The 16,496-nt window shown below is 38.8% G+C and overlaps 1 long non-coding RNA gene across 1 annotated transcript in view; it reads right to left on the bottom strand.

The window, feature by feature from the left end:
• The window catches only part of LOC122767174, a 72,193-nt gene that overhangs the window by 53,588 nt on the left and 2,109 nt on the right, over positions 1-16,496 (bottom strand). The window contains exon 2 of the long non-coding RNA XR_006360176.1: positions 13,765-13,962. This is a non-coding gene — a long non-coding RNA (uncharacterized LOC122767174). The remainder of the gene's footprint in view (positions 1-13,764; positions 13,963-16,496) is intronic.

Raw genomic sequence — 16,496 nt, 5'->3', positions numbered from 1 at the left:
AGTAAAGCAGTGAATAATGCAATTCTGTCAAAAGGAAAGGTGCTGAAACTGGGTGCATTTCAGCTCAGGTGCTGGAGACATACAGTTGTGTTAAGACTGCAATCTATTACTCTAGCAAAGCTCAGCCCAGCCCAGTCCGGTAGTTTTGTCCTTATATAGGGCAAGATAGCGGACGGTCATATAACACTCGAGTCAGACTCAGCCACAGCAAAACATAAATTACGGTGGAGGCAACGGGGGCCAGTCCAAGAAAACTGTCTGCTCCGATTCTGTCACACAAAACAAAAAGAGCAGAAACAAGAGAGAATGTCATACCGTGTAAACAATGTGGATTATTATTACAAAAACACACGTTCAGTTCTTTGTCTGAGAATTTTTCAGGAACCAATACATCAGTCTTGATAAAGTGACAGTAGAGGAGGGGCTTTTGTGCACACACCTGTGTGTTTGTGTGTGTGTTGTCCCCTCCAGTCCCTCATCTGCCCAGAGATGCTTGTCTCCTGTCCTCTCCTCTGACACTTAATCAATGCAGTGGAAGTAGCCTTTCACACACAATCTAATTATATGGAAATGAAGGGAAACCACTGGGTTCTATGATAAGTACACTAACACACACACGCGCGCACACATCGAGACAACCTTGTTACAGAGAGAGCTCTGTATGGAAGTAAAGAGAAAACATTTGAGAGCAAATGGGGTTTATGTTAAGTGTGACTCACATCAACAATAAGGCCTACAGTAGGTAAAGAGGGTGTGGCACTGCGGTACCTCCCTCAAATATACAAACACACACACTACATCTCAAACATAAGTCTACATATCATCTATACTGTCTTGTTATTGGTCCCTATCTTGCTTTGTCTCTGTCCATTTATCAAGCACTTGTATGTGGTTATAATCTCTGTATGAGTGTGTGCGTGTGTGTGTGTGTCTGTGTGTGGTGAAGGTGATGCTATGATGGTAGAGTGGGGTCAGGGTTAACTCATGTAATAAATCAGACTGTGCTGCCATTAAAGCTTGGATATGGCCCAGGCATTTGTCTGGGGAATCATCCATGAATTCCTCTTCACACCGTCTCTGCTCACTTTTCTCACTGCTATCTTTGGAAGTCACCACATGAGGATAAATATACTGTAATGTCAGACAGACTTCATGTCACAGTGCCAGGCAAAATTTGTGAGTTACTGTAGCTATCACATTGGCAGGAGTGGTTCTGTCAAGCACACATTATGTTCTTTTCAAGTTTGTGGAATCAATTTTTGGATTCAATGTTTGATTTCCCCACAGAACTGCACTTATTTCAACATGGTTTTACAATAAAACCCTCCACAACCATCAAAAGATATATTATACATTAAGACTGCAACTAACGATTAATTTCATAATCCAGTAATCTGACGATTATTTTTTTAATAAACTGAGTAATTGTTTGGTCTATAAAATGTCATAAAATATTGATCAGTGTTTGTGGACAAAACAAAACATTTGAGAATATCGTAATTTCCAGGTTTGACAAACCAAAAGGATTCAGTTTTAATGATTTCTTAGTTATATGGAGCAAAGAAACCAGACAATATTCACATTTAAGAAGCTGAGGGTTGAAGTTTTGTTATGACAATGATGAATTCTCACGGTTTCATTATTATTATTGCTTTCAGCACAGCTATTCTTCACTTCTGTTTACCATTTGCCAAAGTTTAAAATGTTTTATCTTGTTCATCTCAACGTTTACTGCATAGAATATGTCTCTGTGTATAATATTAATAAGATGTTTCTTTCGTAATATACGAAAGTTAAAGTAAACCATCTCCTCCTCCCAATAAACACAAATGACACCAGAAGATAAAATATACTGGCACAATATATACTGTAAGTGTGCACAGAGGAAAATGGAGTCATGGGAGTCACTTTATTTTAATAATAACACTAGAACACACAAAATATCAGCATTAAGAATTTCTTAACATAACAGAAACCCTCTTTGAAATAAATTTTCATGTGACGTTTTGTTTCAAAGACCATACGCTTACATGGTGAGTGTGGGTCTATGACTTAAGTAGTTTTCAGACATAAACTATGAGAATGTCTGGAGATTTGTCCATACATCTTTGTTCATTGTCTAATTGAGACACATTTATGATAGAAGAACTGACAATACAGTCATTTCAAAATTGTACAAATGAGTATGTGTGTGTCTTAGTTTTTAAATCACACTGAATACTGTGCACTTGAGCAATAATAACTAAGACTCATGAATGTAATGTTATAACGCACCACTACTAGAGCTGCAACTAACGATTATTTTCACAATCGATTAAACTGTCTATTAATTTCACAATTAATCGAGGGATCGTTTAGTCCATGAAATGTCAGAAAATGTTGATCAGCATTTGTCAAACCTGGAAATGATGATGTTCTTGAATGTCTTTTGTCCACAAACTCTTTTCTTTGTTATATGGAGCAAAGAAAGCAGAACATATCCACATTTAAGAAGCTAAAACAATCAGAAATCTTGTTTTAATCATGAAAAATGCTTCAAACTGATTAAAAATCAATTACCAAAATAGTTGACGATTCATTTAGTAATTGTTTCAGCTCTAACCACTACTATGGTGGATTGTAGTGGTGTATAATGAATAGGCTTTATATAGATGTTCTTGAGTTTATATGGTATCTGTGTCAATTCAAGCCACGCATGAGTGTGTGTGTCAGAATGTGGACAAAAGCATGACAGAGCAGATCATGATTGAGTCAAGCAATCTGACAGCTGTCTGTTGGACCCATTTCATTTGAGACACAGACACACACAATATGCACAGACGAACACACACAAATATGTCAATTAGCAGCCATGGTGAGCTGAGCAGTAGTGAGCTGATTGGGTCACATGTTTACTCCCCGCAGCCACTGTCAGCAACAGACCAACAATAACGTTGACATCATCCGACACGCAGACAAAGAGGAAGACATTTACACTCAAACATACACAAAAACACACAAACAGCATATGCAGTATATACAGTAGGCTGGAGTGTGAGAGCAGCTGGCGAAATAAATAAAGCAAGCATTTATAAACAGAGCTGCAGAGTCTATAAAACACATGCGGGTGCACGCACGCACACACACACACACACACGACCACCCTCACACTCCAAGACCACTTCTACCAGGCTTGCAGGGTGACAAGGATTCAATATGTTATACTTTGATACAATCTGTGTCAATAAACCTACATTAAAAACATTAGCACATTACAATATCACAGTTTTATAATATCACTTTGAGTGCAAAAGTATTTAAAGCAATGGTACAATGACCATAGTATAATTTATTTAAAAAATATTATAAATTAATATACGTAATATTATAAACTATGATTGATTGGTTGATGAGTGATTGGGAACATGATCTTCTCAGTCACTTCACACATCCACAATAATACATACTGTACATATACAAAATAAACTTTTCTGGGGAAAAAGTCTATTACGCCAGGTTTACTCAAGACATGCTAGTATGAGTTTGCAGAGTACTGTATATAAAGATTAAGGTGCCATTTGGGGGAAAAGATCCATATAATAATGTTGACATCACTGGCAAATCAAACTTAACATGACATAAGGGTCCAGCATTAATATAGATATGACATGTCCTCAAACAAATTGAGCAGCAATTTGCAACCAAAGAGGAAAAGAGGGGACACAAGTTCATGCCCAGTGGCCACATCATTAAAACAACACAGATCAGAGACCGAAAGGACAAAAGAGAAGAAAGGAGCAACAAGGGAAGAGATAAGAGGATGTTGGCAACATAAAGGAAGGGTTGTTTTAACAATATAACAAAAGACCAAAAGAATTAAAAGAGAGGACAAGTGATGGATGGAGACAAAGTGATAAAGTGTATGTGTGTGTTTTTATTCATTATAAAAGTGTTCTGATTGTCTTGGCGTCCTATCAGGTGGCATCAAACCCATGTGCGATGTGGAGGGGGAACTACAAAGTGGATCTCGGGGGCCTCCAGAAGGAAGCCTTTTTGATCGCGCTAATTAAAAGCCATTTTGTTTGAAACAAACAGACACAAGTTTAATTGGCTTTTTTCCATAAGAAAGAGAAGGATGTTGAAAGTGGAAGAACGTGTGGAGGAGGGAGGAAGTGTGCCTGTGCTGTTGGATCAGAGGGAAGCTGTGCTCTGCCTGGCACATGCGCCACATCACACTTACATGCACGTAAACATAGAAGCACACAAAATTACCGTGGCCCACTAATTTGGGATACCCATCAATAATCTGAAGATTGTGAAAAGAGTTTGAGCAAGTCTGCCAGAAGATGGGGACAGGTGGAGATGACAAACAAAACACAAATTTATTCAAGCATTTAAATAAATGGGTGTTGTGTGTAACATATGGCTGAGTTAAACAGCCCCTAACTGTTCCATTATTCTGTCTTTCAATAACAGACAACATCATGTCAACTTCAATTCTTCTCTTAAAAGCACAAGACAGGCTTTTTATTTTTGGGGGGGCGAAAACAGAGAGACAGACAGACAGACAGATGGGAGGCAACAGTGACAACTCTGATGGATTGAACCCAGAGTCCCATATAAACCTGCACCTGTTAAATTTTGACATCTCTTTTTATATTTTCTTCTTACCTTAAAAAATGACCATAAGGACTCATTTCCTTTTGGACATGCTTTAAATCCACCCAACTACAATAATACATACTTCTAAGTGTAGTTGCCACTCCTTTGCTCTAATTGTACTGAATGAAACCCTCAGCTATAGAGAAAACACCTTCTTCACTCATCAGTGATTTGGTGGAGCTCAGTCTTGAGATATAAATACATAGATAAATCCTGGATCCAGAGTTTACGCTCAAAAATATATGTGACGGTCAACGTGGCCAATAATATTTCAAAATTCCTGATGTTTTCCATGTTTTTGCATTGTTTACATTTATCGTATTTGCTGTCTACACGGAAACATGAGGCTGGCGCGAGAGCTTTCCTACTGTCCTGTGATTGGCGAGGTACCTGGAAATGACGTAATAGATAGGCCAGCTCTCAGATACAGAGCTGCTCTGCATCTCAGCAGCAACAACGAGAGTAGTTCTTCTTCTGCGGTAGAATGTACGCAACCGGATGTGCCCGGACTAGTGCCCGCACCAGGAGGCGCTACGGTGGTGAGAGGAGTGGTGAGGATTTCTGATGACGACATCAAATTAAGGAAGTGCCGATCCGCTTCGCAGAGCCCAGGAAAACAATACAACACTATTTTCTCAGCAGTGGCTGAACTGTTTGTTCTGAAACTTTAGGGTTTCATAAACGAGGTAATGACGCAGATACACACAAACGCAGCGTTAATTGAAGCTTCCGGTCTATGTCGCCTTTAAAAAATGTTGGACATTGTAAATATAAAAATTGGGTCTGATGTTTTTTTATATTACATTTTGTTTTTGAAGTAACAGCTCTGCATCTCCTAAATTATTACCTCCCTGCAAGCTGCAAACTCTTCATCAAGCTGTTCTAGCACCGTCTCAAAAATGAGCTAGAAAAATGGTTTTAAATTAACCTTTTTTCATTTAAATGACCAATTCTTATAGCAAAATTGATCTGACAAAACTCTGCCCCTTTCCAATTACAGCAGGTAAAATAAACAAAGCCAGTAGCAAAACAAAAATAAAAGCATAACATTTTTGTTATCAGTGCATCAGATCTTTATGGGCATACACATAAAACACACCTGAGGCTGCACTAGCATTGTCACCTTCCATCTGTGAGTTATCGTATACTTGCAGCTCCTCCGGATGAGTTCACACTGGTGTGCTAAAATTGACTGAGGTTCACTAAATAACTGGAGTGGACTGAAGTGGGATTTACTCACTTGGGAAAGAGACACACTCCAGTTTAACCACAGCATTTATCCTGTAAGAGCTGTGTAATTCAGTATTGAACTACTGTGTGCATTTAATGAGTGCAGGGAGGACAGGAGATTTGAGAGTCAAGTGGCTAGTTCCTGTATTCACATTTCTCTCTTTCTCCCTCTCACTCTCACACAGACAAATGACAAAAGTGAAACCCAAATAGTGAGCATGTGAGCTGTAGGTCATACTTCTGTCCCAAACCAATTATTTTATGGACACAATTTTGCAAACTGTGCATATAAAAAGATGCAAATGTACAAATTAATGCAAAAAAATCCATCTATACATTACAGTGTACTGTATATACCACCATGAAATTATTTATAACAAACTAATTGTCAATATTGCTGCACCTTCTAACAAAACTTAAATGTGAAAAGTAATCAATTATATCAATTATAGTGGAGTATGTGGAAAATAGTGTAAACATTTTCAACTTCATTCAGTTAGTTTAACAGTCCCAGCTTATACTCACATTCATTCAATTTTCTTTGTTAAACAAGGGAAGGGAAGCCATAACAGGAGATTTAACCTAATTATTAAAGGTTAAATGACAGGTTTATCTGCATTTGCACAGATTGTGCACTATTTTTTTCTTGTACCAGTGATATCCACATTTGGATGATGCCGTTTCAAATGAGTTACAATTTTTATGTGTATGCACCGTTACACCTCTAAAAGACATTCACACACTATACAATAGAAAAACCAAGTTAGTGAGAAAAGACACAAATATCATCTTTTTCCTCACAGACAAACCTTAAAAAACTACGGCTGAATAGTGGGTTGCTTGAGTGGCAGAGGCGACAGGGGCCAATTTTAACATCGTACACAAAACACTACATTAAAGACGTTCTTCCCTGTCTCGCCAAAACACAAACATTCACTTATCTACATGATAATAGGAGGGCACAGAGCTCAATGTGACAACAAGAGAGACGCAGCACAATGCTGAGCTGTGCCTACAGACAGAGTGATCCGAGATGTAATCTGCTCCAAAGAGAACAAGAGGGAGAGAAAGGAAGAGGGAAATACACATATCTTTGTGCGCAGAACAATTCAGAGTTGGATGGATTGACAATGAAGCCGTCAACAACAAAGCAAATACAACAGCCTGTTGTTAGGGACGATATCTTTAGAGGAGATTGATGCTGAACAAGAGTTCAAATACCGTGTGATACAGGAAGTACTGGCAGTCTTCACAGCCTCAATTGGTGGCTCTAAGTGGAATATGATTGTAGACTTGATGCTGTGTGGATGAATTAGTGCATTTTTCTATGTTAAATGTATGTTTGAACAAAGGAGCACCAGTATATGGAATGGAAAATGTAGGAAAATAGGGTAAAAGTGGACATTTCAACCACCTGCTGTGAGCTTCTTATATGTTAGAGTGGCCTGCTATGAATGTATATATACACACACACTGTATGAAATTTCAATGTTTAAGGGAACTATGTTTGTTCAAAAATGAGGTGATGAATACTAAGGTCATTATGGTCAGGTTGGAAGACATGTGCCGTTTCTCTCTGCCTCCAGTTAAGAACTTGGCTGTAAAACTTAACATCCCAACTCCAGCTCTCTCCTTCAGCACATTTTAAGTATTGTCCTTTTCCCTGAATTTGGGCTTGCCCTCCACAGGGCAGTGTTACACAATAACCAGAAAAAGAAAGAAAGCGTGAGAGAAGAAGAGGAGAAATCATGAAGGAATTACACTTTCTCTTGGCTTATATGATCTATTATTAATCCAATTTTGCATGGACCCTAAAAAATTTTGGGGAGGGGGAAAAAATTCACATTGAGCAAATTAATGAGGTAAACGTAATGATCTGAGATGATCAAAGGATATCAGTGTTGGGCAAAGTATAGCCACCAATTAGTAAAACAAGTGCAGGAAAGGGACTAAAATATGCACCACCGCGCCTGATGAAAAGACAGGGTCAGAGAGAATGGACTAATTTCACAAATGAAACCACGAGCTCCAAGACAGGCCCACGTGTGTGTGTGTTCCAGGCAGATATGGGGAGGGGGGGGTCATGTTGAGATTCCCCTGGGTCTATGAGAAGAGAGACAGAGAGAAGTCCCATAAGAGCAGCAAGAGAGGAGCTGACTTCACTTTGATAACAATAATAAGGTATTTCACTCTCCATCACTCCATTTCCCTCTCCCCATCTCTCTCACTGTCTCTTTTTATATCGTTCATTGGCACAATGAGCAATGCATTTGATCCATGAAAGCAGCTTGTTTTTTGGGGGTGATGCACAAAGGAACATAACAGGAAGAGAAAGTTATGAAAAGGCAGCCTCTGACCGACTTGGACTTCGGTTCATTAGGAAGGCCTCGAGGGGTGTGCTCCTTTTTTGGGTCTTATTTTGTTATCTTTTTTGTTTTTAGGATCATATTATTAGTAGTTTGGCATGGGGAGTTTGCTTGACCAACTCACTGACTTCAAGGTTCAATTTTGTGTTCAGTAAATGTACTTGTTAACATTAAAGATGATTAACAAAGAGAAACAAAAAGGTTTCCACAGGAATATTCAGATTTTCTACTATTCAATTAACCCTTATGTATAGTTTGCTATAACTTACAGGGGAATTGCAGGATTTCGTCACAGTAACTACCAAAATAAAACACCACAATAGGGACGAGGTCACCACAAAGGACGACAAACAATATGGTCTACTTCAATTTTCAAATCACAGGAGGCGCAATATCTCTTAAAAGGCAAAATGCGTCAAATTTCCATTTTAGATCATATTCTACAGACTGCAGACAATCTTTGTTTCTCACAGATCTGCACAAGTATCACACAGTAATGATTAAAAATATGTTATTCAAATGAAAATGAGAATAATTACTTAAAAATGACCATCCCCTGTCACATCATACACAGACTGGTTCAGATAGAACAAGTGGCAACTGCACCTGTGGCTCTTTAAGAGCAGCAGTGAGTGACAAGCCGAGGTGCTGCAACACTGTACTGCTCCAATTCCTGTTATTATTGGTGTTCAACTACTTTTGCCGTTTTTAACCCTTTAACACAGTAGGTCACAGAAAACACGTTTACGCAAGCATTACTGCAATTGGAAAAACCTCCAGGGGTTTCTGAACGCTGAGAAGTTGCAAGTCAAAACCAATGTGGTCATTACTGTCATTTCACTTGCGCTTTTGCAGGAAGCCGGCAATTAGCATCTTTGTCATCAGAGAGGAGAGCATTGGAAAAAATTGAGACAAAGACTCAAACAAATGTGTTGTGTATGTTGGTGTAGTGGTAAGCAGTCTTGCCTTTGCAGCAAGAAGACCCAAGTTCGAGCCACGTTTGGAACAGGGGCCTTTTTGCATGTTTTCCCCGTGTGCGTGGGTTTTCTCCAGGTACTCTTCCTTCCACAGTCCAAAAACATGCAATATGGGGATGAGGTAAACTTGCTTGTCTCTGTATGTGGCCCTGCCATGGACTGGCAACTGCCCAGGGTATACCCCGCCTATCACCCTACGTCAGTTGGGATTGTCACAGCACCACCCGCGACCCCCATGTGGAGGATAAAGCGGTAGAAGATGGATGGTTTTCTTCATTTTAAGTTGATAATACACTAGGTTAACATGCAGTAAATTGCCAGATATTGAAAGTTATTCTGGAAAAATGGGCAAAAGCACTGACTGACATGATATTTTCTGGCCCTTTTATCTTAAAGTATAAAAATAAGCAAAAAAGTCCAGATGTACATTTTAAAGGCTTAGGTGTTAAAGGGTTACTGTGGTTTAGAAATCACTGGACATACAGTTGCTTAATTTAATTATTCACCTCTCAGTCTCATGTGCACTGAAGTAAAACAGTGAAAGTGAACAACATAAATTCCTTAGAACCAATGTTAAACAATGTCACACTGAAGGAGGAGATATTACAGAGGGAGGACGGCGGAGGGAAAAAAACAACTTGTTAAAGACAACAGGTTACATCTCTGCTGTTGCTGTGTGTGTTGGGGAGGTGGGGACTGGTAACATCACACACTGTTACGTGACATCATACGGGACACAAGAAATGGCTCAAATTGGTTTTGAATAAGTCTGATAACATTACTAAGGCACTGGTGCCACTCACATTTTCCGAATTCTCACAGAGAAAATGAGTTGTTGCAGGAAGACAAAGCAGTAAATGTTCAGTTTGAAGCTGACAAAGTTGGAGAGAGTAAAAAGCAAGCCCAACCTGTATTATACACACACACACACTAACTTTAAGCTGCATGTGTTGCACACTGTATCAGCTCACTGAGTAAAAGCCACTATGAAAATAAAACCACATTTTTCAATTTAATAACAATGAATCACTTTGTGCTTGGCAAAGTTAACAGTTTCCTCTGATGAATTTTAATCTTGACCTCAAGAAAAAAGACAACCAAGAGGAGGAGCCAACAGAATTGTAGTTTCTTATGTGCATTTCCTAAGCCTCTGTATGACTATGTGATTTAGAAAGACAATGTTAGGACAAGCCACTTAAGCTCATTAGTCTAATAGTTCATAAATGTTGGCAGCACACTCCTTTATCTCTTCCAAAGTCTATACAGAGATATCATTAGACTGATGAGAGAACAAGATAAATTTACAGACTGAAAGAGTGACAGGCAGGAGACTCCAATTATATTATGCAACTATGTACAACTATGGTTTTAAAGGGATAGTTCAGTTCTTTAGAAGTTAGGCTGTATGAGGCATCAACTTTACTGTATGCTACCATTGTCATCACTGAAATCATGGACGACATTAAATAAAAAGGTGGCTAACTGCTAAATCTGTCCTACTTCTTGAGCTTTGCCTTTCAAACCTGAAGACTACCACCATGAAGGCTATGGTGACAACACCAAAGCAACAAGATAACACATAGTATTTGGAATGATGTGGATGAAAGTGGGTCTTATATATTAATATAAGACCCACTTTCATATGTATATATATATTATATTAATTAATGTGTGGAACATTTCTATAGTTGGAAGAAAAAGGCACTGAGGGACCTCAGATAATTTTTAACAAATCATTCTGCATTACTCCAAGCCACAGAAAGCCCTTAATGTTTCTACACTCTTCATGTTGCTCACTTTAAGTATGTGTCAAGGTCCAAAAATAATAGATTCTATATTTGTCATGCAATTAAATATGGTAATTTAAAAGGGCTTGTTCCAGAATTGAATGAAAAACTTAAACTGACAACATGAATGGATAAACACTGAAATACTAAAAACAATTCATGTCTATTACTTTGTATATTATTATTATTATTATTATTTTTATTAAAAGTGAGCGCGAATCAAAGCATGAAACAACAATTACCATGATTACTTAATAAAAATACAATGTTAAAAGTCCATCAACTGTCACACCTTCAGCTCTAACCGCTATGGGTGGATTTTTGGAAAGGTTATGTTGGAATAATAATCCCACAAAAGTTCTGAAGCTGTTTATTAGTTGTTTAGCAGCAAAATTATTAAAACACATTCTGTTCTGATAGCTGCTTATTGCCAAACAAAAATGCCACTTAAAGTGCACTAACGTCTGGAGAACTGTTCTGATTTCCACTCAACTGTTTTATTTCATTATGCCACAAGTCACACAAACATATTTTGATAGAGGGAGAAGAGGAGCTGGGGACGCACCAGCAAGCCGCCACATGTTAGGAGATTTGTTTGCCACTTCTTGTCTTGTTCAAGATCAACACCCCGTTAAAGCACTGACACTCAAACATGCTCAGCTTCCTCACCTGAGCCTTAAGAGTGTCTATGTAAAGAGAGCGAGAGAAAGTGCAAGAGCACCCATCACTCACATTAAAAGAAAAAAAAGTATCACTGAGCAACTGACAGATGTCTCTGTCTTTTTTGCATCTAACAATGTTTCTCACTCTGTGAGCCCCAGGAAATGAGTAGACTCACATCAACACCATGCGTGTACGCTATATGTTTGCACTTTCATCACTGTCGAAAAGGGAGCGGAGCAGAGACCAATCCCTGATGCTAAGGCCCGATAACATTATGAACCACTGCCAAGTTCACCCGGACACACAACAAATAGGAGGCAGCCGCAACTGATACTGTACGACTATAAATAGTGCACACAATTCAGTGCAGATACAGTATGAGTCAGCGATGACTTCAGTTGGCTCTTTGAATGAAATAAACATGCTGTTGATAGGAAACTCTGAATATAGCACAGAGAAGAATAGCCCTAACAATAGAATCTAGGCATGTCAATGAATAACCGTTTAACCGATTACTAGCCATTAAAACTATAACAGAATTTATTACTCAACTAACCAATTAAGTCTGCATTTTGTTTGTGTGTCATTTCTCTGGACCTGACGTGCGGAAGTTATGGCTTATACCAGCAGAGGGCCCACATCAATCAACGCACTAACGTAATTAGAAGAAATCATCAAAATACCTGGAAGTGAAGCGAGGTGAAGCGGCCTCTAATCTTCACTTTCTCTGGGACACAATGCTGCAACTCAGGCAGACCACAGCATAGCTACAGCCATGATGCCACTGTTTGTGGCATCATATCCAACAAACACAACAAAAATAAAAAGGAAATTTCCATCATGACGCATTTCCTCTTCTGTATGTAAACCCCGCGATAAAGCACCATGTTTCCCCCAGGTTTGTGTATCACACCGACATCTATGTTTCTCTGCAGCCTGACTGAACAGGGTGACCGGAGTGGCTTTTCCAAGCAACAGCTTTGTTGTTTTATTAGACTACCAAAACGTAACCAAATGTGCTGCTCATGTATAATGTTTTATTGTTAATGGTTCTCTGTATTGTTTTAGTTCATTCAACTGATTAAAGTGAAGAAAATTTTAAACCCTACAAGCATCTATAGCTCAAACTATAGTGACTTGATCTTTTGCATTCATTATGAATAAATTAAACTTAACCCTCGCTAATGAAGAAAAATGATTTACCCCAGGCATGTTTTGTAGGTCAGTTCACCCCTTACTAATAGTACTAAGCTAAACAGCTCAATAACAGAAATGGTTTAACTTTAGCAGTGAAAATACCTCTCTCAAAAAATCAACAAATGACAAACATAATCTCAAAACTCTCAATATACGAGGAACCCAGCTCATATAAGTTGCTGCAGTAAAAACTACACAAGCGTCCTCTCTCACACACAAACACATGCACGTGGTGGTTGAGCCTGCTATGGGTGGCTTTAAATGGCAGGCCCCCAGGGCATGCAAGACTCGTTAGAAAGGACACATGAACATAAGGTGTCAAATGGATTTTTAGCTTATTATAAGGTTATGTACAGTGTGAACAGAGATGAATTTTAATGAAAGACATTGCTCTCTAGTCAAAAGAAAATTGACGTCCCTTAAATAAATCTATTAAGTTTCTAATTGAGTTACTACGAAAGTAATACAGTACATCATTACTGTAGCAACATTGATAAATGTCAGACATAATGCAAATCTTTATATTTACACTCCAACATCTATGTCACGTCTCACAAAAATGTAGGTCTCTACTACCTCTCTATCTCACCCTCTTTTCTGAGAGGCAGATTGGTGATCGGAGCAGAAAAACCTCCCTCAATCCAGTTGCTAATTCTCAGCAGGCTTCACATCATATAAACAGAGAAGGACCGGTGTCTCTCACTCACTGTCCTGTACTGTACTCAAGGTTCTATTTTTTTAATTTGGTGCGACAGCAGCAGCTGTAACAGAAGCACTTAAAAAGCAGCTGGTATGAGAAAGGCAGGGAAAAAAAAAAGAAAGAGTGGCAGAGTCACACTGCCAAAACAACCGTGTTGCCATCGTTTCAAAAACTTGTATAGTAGGTATTTCTCAACAACTTACCAGATGCTGTGTTGTTGAGGAGGCTGCGTGTCCTGTGAATCTGTCTCTAGTGGACTCTCCCAGTGAAAGGCAGAGAGGTGATGGAGGTCGGGGAGGCTGCTTCTGCAGGTGATGGTGATGGTGGGTGCTCACATTGATTTGTGTCACTTCTTGTCTTGTTCACCACTCCACATCTTCCCCACTCTCTCTTGCTCTCCACTGCACATTACACACACAAGGTTTGGGCAAGTTACACAAGGCTGGTGTACCCACAAGGAAGCAAACATGGCATGGCCACTGTGCCAAAAGCATGTGGCAGGCCAGCTATGGTCTCCATCAAAGTTTTTAATATGGGAATATGGAAGGATGGCTCACAATATCACACAAAAAGTAACATACATTTTAAATCATGTAAAGACCAGATCTACTAAGCACACAATGACTATTTTGCTGCCGTTTATAGAACACCTAATATTTAACTTTTTTTCCAGACAACTTTATCTATTGATGTCAATAAGGACGTAAACAGGATTCTGACAAATACAACAATAAAAGGGTTTTTAGAAACCACTCACAGACACTAAACCCCTGCAGTGCAATCCACTGCTGGTGTGAGAGTGAATTATTGTTATATGCTGTGTTTCACAGCAGCCATTTTGACGTGTTTTAGCAGGAAAAGCACAGGTGTTACTGAAATCATTCACAAGGCTGTGTTCGATTCATGTTAGTCAGGACTGTGTACCAGTGAACCAGCAGGTTTCCTGAACCTGAGGCAGCTAAATGGATCACAGCCTTCATTAATTTGATTATTTACACCTGTGCCTTTCTTAAGGTAACCTGTCATTTATGTTAGGCATGAAAACGGCTGGTAGATACTGTCACTGTGTGTAAAGTATTCAGCACGTTTTAACATTTAAGCCGAAAACGAACTGAATTCAATGCTTTTTGAGACTTTTCAATGAACTCACAGCTACCACTACTGTTGCACGTGAGGACAAACGCACCTGTTTCAAACACGTGCTCCATTTAAATGCTGTCAAAACACTCATGCAACGCCAACTCGTCAATGAGTAGCACCAATTTGTTTTTAAGAGTTTATCTCTAACTTTATAGACTGGGAATGACAACACTCACCTCTCTCTGAACACAACGGTAACTTAACGGTAATTTGCTGCTTCTCCTGCCACACGTTAATTACTTGCTAGTTGCTAATCATTTCGCAAAGTTGAGAGCCCGCCCCCTGCTTCCCTATTGGTTGTTGGTCTTCTCCAACTTGCTTGCTAATTGGCTGATTAAAATAAAGAGTTTACTTCATTTTCAATGAGCATAAGGAAATAATTAAGCAACAACTACAAAACAAGACAAATATTTTTTATTTTCAGTGACAGGAGCTATGCTTTCTTATGAGATTTTAGTGTTCAGAGCACAGAGGACAGAAGAACACACAGAAAAACACACTATAGACTCTCTAAATTAATTCAATTAATTAATTAAATAATTTCTGATGCTAAACAACACATCTGTCAAGCTCAGCACAAAAACATTATCCGAAATGACTCATAAATACTCTTTTCCAGAGACCCAGAGTGTTCAAAGGTGAGGCGTTTACTTCATAGACTGCATATTTCCTCCATCTCCATCGATCCTTATTTGGCAAATGCAGGTGAGTGAATCACTGAAAAGCTGAACTAATGTGTGAATCATGATAGCAATCGAATCAGCCACACCACCTTCAGAATTGACTCCACTGAACACCAGTTCAGTGCAATTGCATTGCCAAACAGCATACAAAGCATACAAATTCCAAATCAGCAAAGTAGCAGAAATGAACCCTTAAACACAAGACAATCAGTCCTCAGCTTTGGACAATATCCAACCGTGTCTGCTTCCCATTTGGACGGATAAAAGTATACAACAACCCGACCTCATGGAGGTCCACTATCATCTTTCTAAAAATGTTTTGTGTATTTTGGACGGGATCTAATATAAGCTGCACAGTGCGATTAGATCTCAGTTGGATCTCTGTGAGGACACTGGAGACAAACTAACACCAGAGGTGAGTGCAATCAGGTTAAAATTGCACTTAGATACAATGTGGATATGAGAAAAATATATTCCTTAATGTAATAGAGTACGAGTGATCTAACAATGTTCGAGTAAAATGTAAAAATATATATATATATATATATAGCATTGTATTACTGCCTATTTCTTATTCCTTATTGTTCTTGCTTTTCTTGGTTAGAGTTAGCACTCAAACATGTGTGGTCAGCCACAAATAATGTTATTAATAATATTGCCGTATAAAATGTAGCTTTATTTATCAGTGTTCTAGCGCTGTACGTCCTTTGGTTTCATATTGCAGCTTGTTTTCACACTTAACTACACAAGAAGTAAAGGTTTCACAATTGTACTTTAGAATGTTACTTATGTAGTCGGCTCAGTTGTGCTTATGTAACCCTGGTGTTGTCTTATATGATTATGATATCCTTGTTATACCAGGCTTTATATTTACTACGTCACTTCTATATTCAACCACAAAGAAATAATTACTCTATGTCTCAACCCCCCCGTATCCATGTATGCTTACTTGTTTCTAATGTGTGCTTTGCTGCCCACTGTACCTTGTAAATGCCACAGTGTGCCTGTGCAGAGAAGAAAAAAGGCTCTGGGGCAATCGGCAAAAGTGCGGGGGCAGAGCAAATGTGCTTCAAAGGCTGTCAAAACTATATTATATGGTTGATCCCTGTCCA

Source organism: Solea senegalensis, linkage group LG3 (assembly GCF_019176455.1).
Source record: "Solea senegalensis isolate Sse05_10M linkage group LG3, IFAPA_SoseM_1, whole genome shotgun sequence".
Lineage (NCBI taxonomy): Eukaryota > Metazoa > Chordata > Actinopteri > Pleuronectiformes > Soleidae > Solea > Solea senegalensis.
Note: the sequence above shows the minus strand (reverse complement) of the source record. Positions and strands in the feature narration are given on the sequence as shown.